The sequence below is a fragment of the Pezoporus occidentalis genome, unplaced genomic scaffold (assembly GCF_034315485.1).
Source record: "Pezoporus occidentalis ecotype Australia unplaced genomic scaffold, CSIRO_AGI_Poc_V1 ctg35, whole genome shotgun sequence".
NCBI classification, from domain to species: domain Eukaryota; kingdom Metazoa; phylum Chordata; class Aves; order Psittaciformes; family Psittacidae; genus Pezoporus; species Pezoporus occidentalis.
The window spans coordinates 6,151,011-6,166,805 of record NW_026915483.1 but is presented as its reverse complement, the minus strand read 5'-3'; the positions used below and the strand labels follow the sequence as shown (position 1 = coordinate 6,166,805).

The 15,795-nt window shown below is 43.3% G+C and overlaps 1 protein-coding gene across 4 annotated transcripts in view; it reads left to right on the top strand.

The window, feature by feature from the left end:
• The first annotated feature begins 1,698 nt into the window (after positions 1–1,698).
• The window catches only part of LOC134169618 (contactin-3-like), a 103,157-nt gene continuing 89,060 nt past the window's right edge, over positions 1,699–15,795 (top strand). The window contains exon 1 of one of the 4 annotated variants that reach the window (XM_062630349.1): positions 1,699–1,832. The gene's annotated coding sequence lies outside the window, so the exon portion shown is untranslated. Of the gene's footprint in view, positions 1,833–2,225; positions 2,245–2,466; positions 2,603–15,795 lie in introns of those variants that run through there. The other 3 variants (XM_062630351.1, XM_062630352.1, XM_062630350.1) reach the window with 3 other exon arrangements.

Below are 15,795 nucleotides of genomic sequence, written 5' to 3'. Positions count from 1 at the left end.
GCCAAAGTAGACAAAATGGGGGCTGGGCTGGAGGTGACAGAGGACAGCAGGGAGGGCAAACTGCAAAATGCATTTTCAAAATTTTAACAGCTCCTGCGGCCGGTCAAGCATAAAAATACAGGCTATCCTTCTCATGCGGTCTTGCACAGCTAAAGCTTGTATTTCCAAGTGCAGAGCTATGCCACAGGTCCATGACCTTGTCAGCTCTCATAAGGCCAAGTGAATCGGGTACAGTGAATATGTGAACTGCAGTCCTCTGAGGAAGCCAAATCTGCATTTTGGGCTTTGCTCCTGGGTTCATGCTCAGTCTGTGCCCTGCAGAGGTGTCCACAGCCACTGTACTCCTACCTGTGCTTGAGTCTGCTGTAAAACTAAGGTTCAGCCCTAGTCCTACCATAAGACTCTGTGTAATAATAACAAAAAGTTAATATTATCTTCCGGGCAAAAGCCCAAAGTGGAGTTTTAGAGATGTGATGGAGTTACTACACTGTAATACACCAGCTGAGCTACAGTAACAGGCTGAGTGCACCCTCCTGCTCAGTGCCAAAGCTGAGCTGAACCAAATTAGTACAAATCTCATCACCCAGCTCATGTACAGTAACTTGCTAAATCATGGTTATTCTATCAACTCTATGAGTCCTGTGTGATCACACTCTGGTAATTAAAAATGTATCTTGTTTTTTCTGAGCTAATTTATTCTTTGACATCCCTTCATCAGACCGCTGCCTAAGTTTATTACAGAAGTGGCTACATTTCAGTGATGGACAGTCCTTAATTATAGACTTGCACATGCATAGAAAAGCAAAGATGTCTCTTCAGGTCAGGGCTACTACACCAAGTCTGGGTCAACCCATGCTGTGTTTATCTCTACTAATCCCCAGCACATCTCCATAATTCACCACAAAACCAGAAAGGGAAACAGAGGTGGCAGCAACTTAACCTGTACTCGTTGCAGGAGACTTATTTTCCTCTTGCGTCCGTCCCCCCCCCCCCCATGTCCGGAGAACACTACCCCTGCCTGAGTCCTCTGTGCAGCCGGGCACAGCCTCCAAGCTCTTCCCTTCTCTTACATCAAATAGCTTCACTGTGGCAGCAAAGCCAAATCTGTCCTGGGTATAATTCGCGGCTTCCACCAAGGCAGAGCAGACTAATGTGCACTTGATTATAATGTAATACTTCCACTGTGCTTTTGGATCCTGAAAGATAACAGAGGCTTCGGGAAACTTATTACTATTTGTTATGTAACCTGCTAAAAAAAATAAAAAGGGACTTGGAGGAATTCTGCTCAGCCCTAATTACAGCACCGCAGCTATAATGCTGTGATCCGCTGGAGCCAGATTCAATAAAACCTCCATCCGGCTTCTGCACAGAGACCTACGTGAACCTAATTCTTTCCCTGGGCTTCCAGCCCAGAAATTAGATGGAGTTTTTATTTAAGCTCTCCTCTGTCAGTTTCCTCCGCCAGCCACAAACTCGCTCAGCCCGGGCAGGAAGGGGCAGCCCGACCCGGGCTGCAGGACTCGTGTCACCCGCTCTTCCCCTCAGGGCCCAGGTACGTTGTGGTGGAGCTTCGCCGGGCTCCCAGGAAAGCCGCCGCGGTCCCCCCCGGGGCCTGCCGGCTCAGCGGCTGGGCCGGGTCAGGCTAGGCTGAGCCGGGCCGGGCTCTGCGCGACGCCCGGGCCAGCAGGGGAGCGAGTGGGCGGGAGGCCGTGCCGTGCCTGCCCCGCCCCGCCCCGCCGCCTCAAGCGCGGCGCCGCTCCAGACTAGGCTGGGAGTGCGTCGGGAGCCGCAGGATTACGGCGGGTGGCTCCGCGGGAAGGGCTCCCCTCGAGGTGGGCAACTTCGGGGAACAAAGTTGGGCTGCGCGCCCGGCGGGGCCGGCCCGGGGTCGCGGCTGAGGGGAGCGGTGTGGCGGAGGCTGCCCCCCGCGGCTGCCCTCAGCCCTCCCGCCCCGAGAAGCGGGGGGACGGAGGGAGGGAACCGCGGCCATCGCCGCGCGTGGGGCCGCCTCGTGGGCAACCAAGTTGCTGTCGCTGTGGGGGGGCAGCGGGGCCGCGGTCCGGGCAGTGCCGGCGGCCGGCTTTGGGAGAGCGGCCCCGGCTGCGATCGCCACCGGCGTCATCCGGCGGTGTGCAGAGCCGGCGGGCGCTACTTGCACCGTCTGGCTTGGGGGAACGGCGACGGTCAGCGCGCTGCCTCGCTGGGCGCATCTACAGTCCGGTGTAGAAAATGAGGCTCTTCCAGGTGAGGCGCGGTGCTGCAGCAGCACCGGTGCGAGCGCACCGCCTGACTGATTTCCGCTAATCGCACTAGCGAGGCAGCTCTCCCAGCCTGCGTCGCTTTCCCTTCCTTGAGTGTTTCCCCCCTCCGGGTGCAGCCGTCCCAGGCTCCCCAGCCGTTCGGGTCGGATCGCTGCGGGGCCGGGAGTCTGCCGCTGCTCCGCAAGACCCGGCTGCCTGAAACCGCGGAACATTCTCTCGTCTGCATGCTCGTTCTTCCCCGAGCATCGCTTTAAGTGGGTCTGGAGTTAGTCAAGTTCTAAGCTGTGCTTCTCGAGCGTTGCTTTTCATTAAGCACTCGTAATTGTCTCAAATTCAGGAACGTGAGTATACGAGGTTTTTCTCCTCTCTCTGCGAGTCGGTGGGAGTGCTAGTATGTTGGTTTAATAAACCCAAACAACCCCACAGCACTCCAGTAAAGGCTTTTGAAAGCGTTTTCTTTATTCTCGTGGATAATAACGTTGCTCTCTCTGTGCATCATTCGGGGCCGTTCAGTTTTGACTATATTCTGACTAAACCAGAACTTTCCCGTCAGACACGCGGAAAGGACGGAGCCAGACACGAAGTTTCGGGGGGGGTCTCTCGATAGTGGCGGCGGTAAGGTGATGTGAACAGCTGAGGGCTCTGCTCTCCCTCTGCTTCTGAAGCCTCTGCTTCTGCAATAGCCTCTCAGCCGGTTTCGTTTGCTGTGGTGTGCTCGTTCTTTAACTGGTGACTTGCATTCTCGTTTGGAACTTTTGGGGTTTTATTTGATTCGTGCCTTACCTTACTGGGTATGAGCTGCTTATGTCCCCAGTATCACTTTGTGACCTTGTTGCCAGTTAAGCGTGGTGCCTGGCTGTGATTAACCTAAATCCGAACACCATTTTGTTGCATGCATCAGAGAGAGATCGGTCCATTTCGGATGTGAAATGAGCCAGCTATGGCCTTGGGTGCTAACTGGTTAGTCGTGATTACCTTACTGATGACATTGAGGAAATCAGTATGCTGGTGATTGTGTGTGTGTCAAAGTGGTGGTTTGACAGAAGGGGAAATAATGTCAGTATCTTTATTATTAGTGCAAAAATATAAAAATCAAGACCTTATGAAGTACAAGCAAACTCTACAAAGTATTCACTGCAGTATTTTGTGAGAGAAGCTTGAACTAGAGCTGAAGCTGCATTCCAGGTTAGTTCAATGATGTAGTTTTTTAATGTATATGGAAAGTTATGAACAAATAATTAAAATTATAACGGAAATGCTGAACTTTTAAGCATTGCAAGTGTATTGCTACTCCGTGTAGAATTATTCTAGGGAGTTATTTATAATGAGAGAGACTTTCCATACTAATGTGGCAAATGAATTTATGAAAGCATGTGAGGAAAATGGTTTAGTGCAGGTGTATAATTCTCAGTAAAGAAAGCTGCTGACTTGATTTCGGGTCTGCAGCTTAGAGGCATGTTGATGCGCTTCCCTGTGCTGTGAGCTCTCTGTCGTGCTATTCAGGCTCTTCTCTTGCTCACCAGGGCGCCTGCAGGCTTTATAGTGTATTTACTTCTCTGAATTACTCCTGGCGTTGCCTTGCTGTGGGAATGAACGACAGGCTTTGAGCTGAAGGCGTGTGTAAAGCAGTAGGAGGTGCCACTCGGGTCCGTGTTGTCAGAGCAGAGGAGCTGTGAGTTGGCACTGGGGTTTGCTGCTGGATTTTTCCAAAGTTGGTTTTGTGTCTTGTTGCTTAATGAATAGGAAGCACATCAGGTAGGGGTTGTCTGATTAACGTGCAACTTGGTACGTTTTATGTTAAGGGCAGTAAAAATAATAGGGTTTTTTAAGAGAGCTTGTGGGGTTTGGAGCTGTTGCAGTAAGCTCTGGCTCTGCACATAGCTCCTGTAGCCCTGGCAGTAGTTCAGTTCTGATACTGGTGACCTTCTGTGCAAGTTGGGGTCTTGCACAGAACTGGGTGTGTTGGCTGTGTGCTTTGCAGATCAGTGTGCTTGCGGACTCATGAATGTGTGAGTTATGAAGCACAGAAAAAACCTGTTTCTTAATTCCTGGAGAGCAAGTCACTGCAGTTACGTAGTGATGCCACGTTTTCATGTTACTTTTCTATATTTTTTTTATTGGCGTTTCCTCCCCTCATAAATGAGAGTTTCCAACCCCTTGTGCAGGGGGAGATGAGTTTGGTGGTTTGAGGGTTGGGGTTATTTTTGGTTTGGGGTTTCACTTTTTGAGCAAGGTTCACTGTTCTTCATGTAGTGCCGCATCTCTGTTCTTGTGGTATTCTAATGGGGAATTTTTGCAGATAGGTTCAATCTTGTACTCTTATTCCTGGAAGAGGCGGCTTCTTACAAGTGGCATAAGGCAGTGATTTTATGTGAGCATAAGTAATTATCAGGTCTTACTTTGATACCAGAAGACACAGATTAACTGCAATCAGCAGACAAGATTTTCATGCATTTGAAATTATGAAAGGCATGGTTTTGTGGTGCTGCTGTATAAGGAGCCAGCAAGCCTATAGAGAGAGGGAAGAAGTTACTAGTTATGAGGAATGACTATGGCTGGTGGTGAGTATCTCTTCTGAGTGTAAAGAAGACTTTGGATGACTTGAGAAATAATTACAGATGGGGCTTGATTTACTGGAAAGTACAAGGAAAATGGGAGGTTTGTTCATCTGTATAGTCGTTACTTTTTGTGTGTCTTAGTTTTCATCCTTGATGTGCTGACTTTAGCAGCTAGGTCTGTCTTGTTCTGATATTGAAGATGTAACCTTCTAGTTTGTATTAGCTTGTATTTGGAAACAAGCAAACACTAGATTATAGTCATGTGCATGTGTTGAAGTGGAACACTACTAGAGTTACAAGTGATGGGAAAGGACTTACTCAAGATGCTTTTGTGATGAATGCATTCCTTAAGTTCCTGTTTGTACAGGAGTGATGTCAAGATGGATTAAACAGCAAGGTACTTCAAAATCAACTTTTGTTTAAAGAAGTTTAGAAATTTATTGTTTTAATTCTTCAAAATGGGATGTGCCACAGTAACTGTCTCTGGAAATGGTGGAGCAGAAGATTGACCTTGATGCTCATGCTCTGAAATGGTCACTCTGTTGCTACTCTCCTTAACAAAACACATCTGCAATGACAGTAAGTCCTTCCCCAGGTCTTTTTTTGTTTGTTTTGCTTTGCAGTTCTACAGCTTAAGTTTCCCTCAGAGGCAGCTTTTTTCAGCCCAACCAGGGAAAGATCAGTCAGTGATTATCCCAATTAAAAACAACTAAAATGCAGAAACATGAAGTTGACAGAGCTGCAGTCTTCCCTTATGCTAAGATCTCTACCTTTGATTTGGTGAAACTATTTAGAGTCATAGCTAATAGTCTCAATGTAGATATGTGGTGTAGGGAAAAAAAGAATAAAGAATCATCATAATGTGCTTTAGCATAGGAAAGGATTAGGTAAAGGCTGCAGGTTTGCACAAACTGAGAAGTACTTTCTTGCTTACAGGTACTGATTCAGTGCTCAAATGGCTACACTGTTCTTGTGTCCATTGAGACAGATGAAAACCAGATCAAAGTTGAAGGCCTTTTAAATGAAAGTGTATCCAGGGAGAGTACTGTTTGGATAACAAAAATGGGAGGGGGAGTGGGAGAGCTCTTTGACTGCAGTCAAATTAAATTTACTATACATCAGGTTTGGGTTTAGTGTGTTCTTTAATATAAAGAAGAGAGGAGCTAATGCAGAATAAAGGGAAGTGGCAAGAGTTCCAAAAATCTCAGTGGATTCTCAGTCTTGTACTTGGTTGAATGAAGAGAGAAGGTGGTGGACAGCTGGTGAAATAATGCAGATAATAGGGGTTTAATTTGCGTCAAACTAAAATGTGCATATTGAAATCTGGTGTAAGAAAAGAGCACTTAAAGTACAACTCAATGTCTATAGCACTGGCTTTATTTGAAAGAACAGTTTTATACTTTTAAAGTGTAATAAAGTATATTATTCCTTAAAAAAATCAATGACACTTTCATTTTTTTGTAGCAGATGTGGGATTTTTTTTTTCCCCTAAACTATAACTTTTAAGTATTTTTCTCTTGAAAAATGTATCTGCTGATCAATGTAAACAATAATTAACTGGCAAAATTGCTGCATTTCCAGCTGAGCCAGACTGCAGTTATATTGAAGCTGTGCTCAGCCCTGAACAGTCACATCTGAAGCCTACATGCGCTTACCTGGAGGAACTTCTTGAGAACGGACAGTATTTGAAACTAGATATGTCTTTTAGTGTGGTGTTAATCCTGTTTGCACACAGGAGATACCTTGTCTGTGTTTGACTGTAAATCATGGAGCATTTAAAACAGGTACTGCAGAGCAATCAATATGGTGGGCCCTCAAAAAATCAGCCAGCAGCATGGGTTGTAAAGGGCTTTTAAGCAAGTGCTCCAGATAATAGGAAGAGAAGACAAGAGGTGACAGGACTTGTCTGGGAGCGTCTTATTGATTGGTCAGTTACTGGGTGCTGGAAAATACAAGGATAATTATTGGGTGCTGGAAAATACAAGGATAAACCTCAAGGGTTTTCCTTGAGAATTACACCGCTACCTCATACCCCCTGCACCAAACTCAGACCAGTATTTCTTCTGACTGGTACTTTCACAGCAATAGGTTAACTTTTCCTTTTTTCTTTAAATACTGGAAATAAGCAAGTTGTTGTCAGAGAGACTAATTCCAGACTTAAAGGCTGACATTTATGGTTATGAAGAGCATGCTATTGAAATTTAACAGTTGACTGAATTGACTTTTTTATTTTTTTAATTCCCCTGAGCTGTTACCTGCTTTATTTCTTGTGTCTGGAAGTCTTGTAGCTGAACCCAAATGCTGGGGAAAAACAACCAAGCAAATCCCCCCAAAACCCCAAGACAAGCAAACAAAAACCAATCTGCGAACTAAATGGGGGGGGGGGGGGGGGGGAACGACGATGACAACCCCCCAAAAACCCGAAAAGAACCCACAACCAAACAAAACCCCTAAACCAACCCCAAACCAAACCCAAATATGCCTCCACCCACAAAAAAAAAGGTCTCCCAACATCAGATCACATGCTGTGCAATGCTAATATGACTTTAGGTGTATCTATAGGTATACAGGGGCTGAAACAACAATGTGAAGACACAGTGGAAAAGTTGTTTTTATTTAAAGGCTTGTTGCTTCTTGTGTGCTGCTGTGATGGGCAGAGGGCAGGCAAGAGGGTCTCAGTAATACAATGCATATTGTTTAAATGTCTGACTTGCTGTTTGAGGAGGAAATGCACATTATAATGAAAAGGGGTTAATAAATGTGAGCATGAAGGAGCTTATGAAATCTTTGCGCAACTTAACCCTGACTTACAAGCAGCTGCCACCAACCTCCTTATGCTGGGGCTTGTGCTAGAACATTCTAACGCATTGCAGCTGAGGATGGAGCAAGGCCCCCTGTGCTGCACATCCACCCAGGTGTGTCTGATTGTGGCAGGTGTGTCTCAGCTCCTCTGATTGCAGCTTATTTGCAGCAGAAGTCTTTTTTACCGGGTTAAGTCACTTGCATATTGTGGCGCCAGAGGAGTTGTGGAGTTGAGATGTGTTTTGCTTTAGTGAGGTGGATACAGCACAGGAAGCACCAGAGGCATCAGGCATGGGCAGGTTTTGTATCTATTGCTGTAGGTATATTCCTATATGCTGTTTCTTTGGGTTTGAGATGTATAGTTGGGGAAAGATACTTGTACGTTCAGTTATAATGAAGAGAGAAATCTTGAATTTTGCTGTAGCCTTAGAACCGTAGTTTGAGCTTCATTGAAGGTTTATGGTTAAATCCAGATTACTTTGCCGTCTATATCTTCATCCAAGCAGTAGATGGCCCACCCTGGCATTACTTTTTTTAATGCTCTTCTCCTTGTTCCCATTTTTTGTGTACTAATTTTAAAAAATAAATGCTATTTCTCTAGCACTGCTGAAATCATAGTGCCATGTTCATAATTTAGGAGTATGCTTGAGTTCAATAGGCCTTGACTGTTCTGAAGAGTATTACTGCTCAACATGTTTAGGTCTTTTATGAAATTTAAAACCTAATAAATTACAGCTGTTTGTAGATGTAAACCTCTCTTTGGAGTAAAGTGGTGGGGAAAATCAACTGGTTTTCCACAATCTGACTTAATATAAAGTGTGGCCAGCATGCCTTTTGCCTGTGCTGTGGTCAGGGCAACAATAATTTTCAGTGTATTGTGCTACTTGACTGTGTAAGAAGCAATCCCGTCTAATCCAATCCAGAGCAGGTCAGTAAATGATGAATTTTGGTTCGCTTGCAAGCATACTGATTTTCATAGTTCATTTACAGGAGAATCAGGCAGCTCTGCATTTAAAGACACTCCGTTTGGGAAGTTGGAGTCTCTTAGCGTTTTCTTTAAAACGTGCGAGATGAAAAATACTGTTTTAATGGCATATTACTGTGGAGACATTTTACATGGAGAAACTGGGAAATTGGACTCGCATGGTTGATGCAGAAACCATAATTGAATTTTCCTGAATATAATAATGTTTTGATTTCATCCTGGCTTCTTAAGCCTTGTCGTAGTCACCTGAATGTGTGTGTGTCCTGCTGGTTGAGGACAGTCTGTTGCTAAAATCGTGAAAACTGGGTCTGTCTTTGCTACATCCCAAACACTTGCTGGTGCTCTCACTTGAGGGGGGGGCAAGCATCAGGGTGGGCTTGATGCTTATTAGATGCTGAAACAGGTAGTAACCCTGGGTGGTCCTGAACTTGTAGGTGCAAGACAGTAGCACTCCTGGGTGTTGGGACTGTGTGTTGGTAGAACGTACAAGCGCAGGACCTTGTGAAGTTTTCACATCAAAAGCTCATGACAAAAATGTCACTGTTTGCTGTGGGGACTTTATTTAAATGGTAACATCTTGGTGCTTTTTGCTACAAGTCTGGTGCAGGTTCTGTGTCAGAAGCTGAGGTTACCAGTGGGAGGAAAGCTCTCCTCAGGAACGTGGGTTATTTAACACCTCAGGCAAGTGTGGTGATGTAGATTGCACATAACAAAATGGCTGTATATTTGTGTATGCTTTATTAGGGTAATTTTTAAGCAGAGCACAGGTTGACTGCATTTCTGCTAGGTCACTCTTTGACACCCGTACCGGTTTCTCACTAACCATGTTATGCTGTGGGAACATGGCGGACAATTAAGTAATAACAGTAAAATATTTGTCGTGCTTTTTAAAAACAAATGCTCTCAAGAAACCTGGCACAGTGATCAAGAGCTGTTAGCATATACACTGTCATGTATGTGCATGCACTTTTGAGTCTTCCTTCCATTATTAACACCAGAAGTCCCTAAGTTCCTAAGGTTTGTAGTACTTCCTGCGAGATCTTCAACTGTGCAGTCCCCAGCATCTGTTTGAGCATTTAACCGTATGTTTTCAGCACTGTGCACCTCCTCCAGATAAAGATTTATTGCTTCTACAGAGATGTTTTAGGTGCTCATTAGGTTTGTGTGCATGTCATTAGAAAAGCCTCTGTTTGTATACCAGACTTTTTGCACCGGAGAAAAACGTATGTCTTGTTGCTGTAGGCTATTGATCTCATGGTTCATACCAAAAGAAGAAAGATGTATATACATTTACTTGACCAAGCATCTCCCTGTTAAAACTGGTAGAAGGTGGCTGTCTAAATTAATGCTGACAGCCTTTTTCTAGTGTTAGGATTGGGTTGGGTAATAGTTTACCTGGACCTGTACTTGGAGTGGTGCTGAAGCCTGCAGAAGCTGCTGGAGCTCAGCACCACTGCATGCAGCCCTGGTGGGCTCTGTTGCTTTCGTTGTCCATATGCAATGGCAGTGCACTGAAATGTCTCTTTCTTGACAACATAAAGGGCAGCAGCTGCTCATGTGTAACACTTCTTCCATTCTTGAACGTTTGCTTGTTGTCCATTTTCTGCTCTTGACTAAGCAAGAGTTAGCTTTTGTTCCAGAAGTCGCTAAATTAATGTAAATAGGAGTTACTTTTCTCTTCTGCTTTTGAGGGTCTGCCTCTCATATAGCGCTATTCCTCTTGTAGCTACTCTTGCATCTTTCCTTTCCTAAAAACTCTGCAAACTGCAGGCACAAAAAGCTGTGAAGACTTACAGAGAACTGGTAAACGGTTCGTAGAATCAAATACAATTACTGAAGTAGTTGCATATATATGCTAGTTTTCCTTTTATATGTTTAGCTTAATCTGTTTATAGATCTTGCAGTTTATCAATTTCTCACTGTAATTGTTGTACCTATTGGATTTTGACTCTTATGTTGACTGTCTTTGCTGTTGTATTGCTAAGGAAAATTAAAATTTGTATGGCCGTGTATGAAGAGCTGGTGCTTTGAATGCTTTAAAAGCTGTTTAGCTTAGTCTACTTGAGCATCCTTTTTCCTTGATAAGCTCAAAAAGTGAACAGAGGTGTATTAGATCTAACCATGCTATTCTTCTGTGACTGTTACATGAAGAACAAGTAGCGTTTCCTCCTCTTTTCTCCTTTGGACAATAACAAAGGATTGTGGGTCTTGCTTGTCATTTTGTTTTGTATCAAGTTCTTCCCTGCCATGTAACTGTGGTTGGCACCCCAAAATCCAGGTACTAGAAAGCTCCATGATGTGTGCTTGCAGACTGGAAAGCCATTCTGCAGATCTGTCCTACAAAACAGCTGAAATAAGGGAATTTTTGTCAAGAAACACACGATCTTGTTAAAAAACACAGCCCCTGGTTAGAGAGGCAAGTGGTCCTAGTCTTTCTGGGACCTGTGTATCTGCCGTGGTTTGTGGTGTGCCCTGACCTGGTGCTGGACACTGCTGTTGTGATTCCTCTGGAAGTGGTGATGGCATTTGGCACCTTTCCATAAGGTGCTGGGTTCCAGGAGAGGATCATGGACTTTACTCAGCTTTTTTCTATGTTTTCTTCAACAGCTTCCAAGACCAATGTAGCATCTCTTTCATGGTCATTATTTATTCAAGTCTCAGCTTTGAGGCAACTTAATCAAGACCGTTGTAAGACATTAATATTTTGACCTTGTCCCTATCCCATCCCAAGAATATTGTTGAGTAGGTCCATTGTGGGTAGATTGGTTTATTTTCAGATGAAGAATTCTTAACAACTTATTGTAAGTCTGCTTTCTGACTAGAATAACTGCCCTATTTATACTCATTTCTACAAGTATTTCCAGATGACTGTAAAGCAGCCTCTTTGTAGTCAGGGTTCACTTAGAAACTGTGAAACACTCTTGCTCATATGCCAAAGCTCAGAAGCTGGGCTCCTGTGCAGAAGTACCATGTCAGGCAAAGGAAATAACAAGGAAAACAAGTATGGTATTTACCTCCTCTAATAAACGTTGCCTAGCTTTTACTGAGTATTTCTTGTTTTTTTTTGGGGGGGGGAGGTGTTCATATTTTTGACTGCTTTCATTGGTAAGAGGGCAGAATGACACAGTGCTCAAGAGGCATCTGTTCCAAGTGTAACTTAACTTGAAAACTATTTTGATATCACTTGCTGAATGTACTCCAGAGTTAAAGTTGCATAAGCTCCTTATCTGAAGCTAAGCAGCTTAAGGAAGTTGCAAAGCGCCATCACTTTGTGCTTCCTACTGTTGAGCTATTTTAACACACAATGTTCTCTTCCCCAGCATCTAAACATCCTAATGTTACAGATTTTGCTAACTTGCATAGTTAGCTGCTTATGCTTATATGTTATCCTGAAAGAGAAAAAAGCTCCCAGACTTCCCATGTAGTTGTGATTTAAAAAAACAAGTATATTGGTAAAATGCGTGAAACTGATGGAAAACCGTAGTAAAGTTTGGTGAGGTTCCACCTGAAGTTTTCTCCAGTCTGCCTTCAATCTTAGATGGACTCTTGATTGCTTAATGCATATTAAGCATGAGTTCTTGTCTGGGTCATTTGTTCCCCTCCTCATTGGGTATCTGCTGCCTTTCTGGGAACCTCGAATACTGTCGTGGTAGAAGTTTCCAGCTGCTCCCTGAAGCTTTTTTTTTTATGCTATAGTGTGAAAAGAATTGTATAAAAGGCTCACATGCATAAGTCGCTATTAACTTAGACATACTTATCCTTGTGTGTCCAGGGATGCTCTCTTTCCAGCAGATAGCAGTCTGCATTGACATTTTTTGAGAGAACCAGGTTTGTAATTTGTAGTTGATGTATGCAACATCATCTGGAAGGGGAAAATCCTGTTTTCTCTGCAGGTATCTTGGCAAAATAAGCAGAAGAAAATAATCTCCTCTTATCCTTATGACCCTTTACAATACTGTAACTAAGGCGGTCTTCTCCCAGGCCTTGGTTCCGTGCAGCAGGGAGGGAAGAACCAGCATTTCCACCATGTTTTCAGGAAAGCTTAAAGTCTGGGGAGTAAGCACTACAGACAAGTCACTGTCTGCAATTCTAATTTGATTTCCTCACATCCTGAACTCATAAGGATCCACATTTTTCATTTCTGAAAGACTCAGCAACTCAGTCCAATAAGCTTAATTAAGGTGCTAATGGATTAATTTATCCCTATACTTCCTGGGTAGTAGTATTATTTAGTCATTTGGACCAGCTAAATGGCACATGTGAAAGGTATTTGAACAGATATTGCAGCAGAGAGCTGATTCTATTTATTTATTTTGTAATTTGCACAGAAGAAGCAGTGTTGTGATGCAGCAGATTTTTACACTTTACGTAACATAGAATGGTTTTGATGGACCTTCAGATCATCCAGTTCCAACACCTCTGCCATCGGCAGGGACACCTCACACTAGACTATGTCACTCAAGGCTCTGTCCAACGTGGCTTTGAACGCTGCCAGGGATTGATCATTTATCACTTCTTTGGGCAACCCATTCCAGTGCCTCACCACCCTGACAGTAAAGAACTTCTTCCTTATATTTAACCTGTTAAGTATAACCCATAATGGGCTTATGGAAATGCACTGTGTTACTTGAACTGGGGGTAGAGAAGTGATATTGTTTATTTTTTATTTTGTCCCTAACCAGGTTAAATTTTGCTTTGTCAACAAAAATAGCAGGGACTTTTTTTTCCTCATCATCTTAGAATTGCCTTTTGCCCCCACTTGCTGTCAGAGTTACGCAAAGTCACACCCAGTATTTGGGTGGGTGTTCTGTGCCAAAAGCCAACCCCAGTCACCTAGAGGAAGGTGCAACATTCCCCATGAGGGTCTCTGTGTCTACAGCTACTGCTCTACATAGCTGGTTCTTCCCTCTGCCTCTGGCATCTACCAGGTGCTGGCACCAGCCCTTGTTTACTTAACAGGCAAGCGCAGAATTTAGTTGCCTGCATTTGTGATTTGTGTTACTTGCCTAGTTCCTTTGTGGATCCTCCTGGGTGATGTATTATTCTGATAAATTCCACAAATTTTCTCTGCATTGTGTGGAGGACTTCTAAAAAATACATTTCTTTGTTTCACTGGGATATATTTTACATATCTTAGACTTGTCTGTCTAAAAAATGCTGGTACTTCTAGAAACAAAATCCCAGAAAGGCTTCTCATCAATTGTTGAAGTTTTATTATGGTGGTGTTCCTCTCTTCTATGTCAAATATATGTAGATCCAATTAGTATTATAGGAATGTGAAAGAAGTCTTGAAAGCCCCCTTTAATGTTAGGCTTTGAAAAATCCTGCTTTCTGAATTCGTTGTTTGTGGTCAGGTGAATTTTAATGGTATATTAGTCAAAAAGGCTCCAAAAGCCTTTGTAAAGTTAAAATTACTTTTCATGACTTAAACATATGCATTGTAGGCACAGCTTCAAGTACTCTTGTACAAGGCTTCTCACGGATAAGTGTACTTTTTCTTGCTTTAATGATAGCAATTAAGCCAGACATAGTATGTTCTTTAAGGCTCTGTTTCAGCATAAATTCCAATTTTCACCTTTTCTCTGCTGTAAAATGAAGGATGCAGAGATGTCCTAAATGTTTTAGTAATTTCATGCCATACATCATAGATCTGACCATTCAGATTTCATATTCAGCTTAGAATCACTTCTCCCTGCAAGGCATAGTGAGAGCTGCTTATATATATATATCTGTATGTAGATATGTATAAATATATATACATATATCAAATGTGTTGAGACACACACATACCCATTCCTCGTAGAGGAGCTTTCCTTTTGATGAGGATAACTCCAGAAAAATGTCATGCTGAAGGTACTGATTATCTGTTGGAATGTTTGGAAAGTGCTAAGGGATGCTTCCCTATGTCCTGGAGGATTAGAAAAAAGCATTAGATAGGACTGTCCAGGAGCTTCTGCTTCTTTGGCTGTAGCACAGGAAAATACGAATCTGGTGACAGATCAAAGTTACGTAGCGTGTTTGTAGTGTAGCTGTGCATAAAGCATTTCAGTTGCCTGTGGCCTCTTCCGTCCTTTTCTGGCTCAAAACACAGGTATGTTGTTAAACTATATAGGCAGTTTCCACTCAGTGCTTTAAATGAAAGGTGGTAGTGAATCTTGCTGTAGGGATTAAAGCAGTTTGGCTGCTTGTAGCCTACTGCAGAAGGGCTGAACTTTCTGGTTCAGTGGGTTTATTGGTTCTTAATTATGAATTTAGTCTGAGATCATTTCTGGAAAAGTGCCATCTCATACTCTGCAGTACACGATTAATAGAGCAGTTCCAAGTGCATTAATATATGAGGTGAACCTTGGGGATCAGAAAGAAAACCAGCATCTTCTGGGGTCTGGGGCTTGTTGCTACTTTCCCCTTAGACTCAGCAGAAAAGAATTTTTCTTGTCTGAAGAAAAGGTAGTGACATTTGGGAAGTGGAGCTTTTTGGTGAGCAAAGCTCCAAGTGTAGGCTTGCTGAAGCTGGTATTTCAAACTTGCTTTGGTGCCATGGATTATGTCAGTGCAGTAGTAGTATTATGATGGTGAAATGAAATTTCTGAACCTCAAATTTAAATTTGGGGTTGTTTCTGCATCCCCCTCCCTGATGCGAACTCCACATGCTCTCTGTGGATGACTTTTCTGCAGGTTTGTTTTCCTGCCAGGGCATCATGTATCAAGGTGCTTTTAATACTTTACAAGCCAATTAATCTCCTCCTATCTTCTTTTCCTTTAGTGGTTTTCAAACCTCTGTTGGACAGAGATTTCCTTACTTGAATTTAGTCCCTCATTTAAGAAATTGATTTTTCAGTACTTCAGATATTCTTGGGTTCATCACCTGAATGCTATCTCAGTGTAGCGCTCTGCCCCTTCCAGTTTTCTTTGGGCTCTTTTTAAACCAAAGCTATCACACTTACCCAGCAAAGCCAGTGTAGCCTTTATTGAATCTAACCTTGCACTGACATTTAACAAAATCTTGCTAAGTAATTTAAACTGCCTTTTGTAAGGGCTTTTTTGTTTGTTTTTTTAAGTGAGGCCACGTTATGTGAGAAGGCTAAAAGGTGTTTCACAGTTGTTTGGCTAACAAGTCTAGTAGGTCCTTTACTGCTTTTTGTGGCCATAGAGAAACTGTGGTTGCATGCATTAATCTTGGGATGGACCC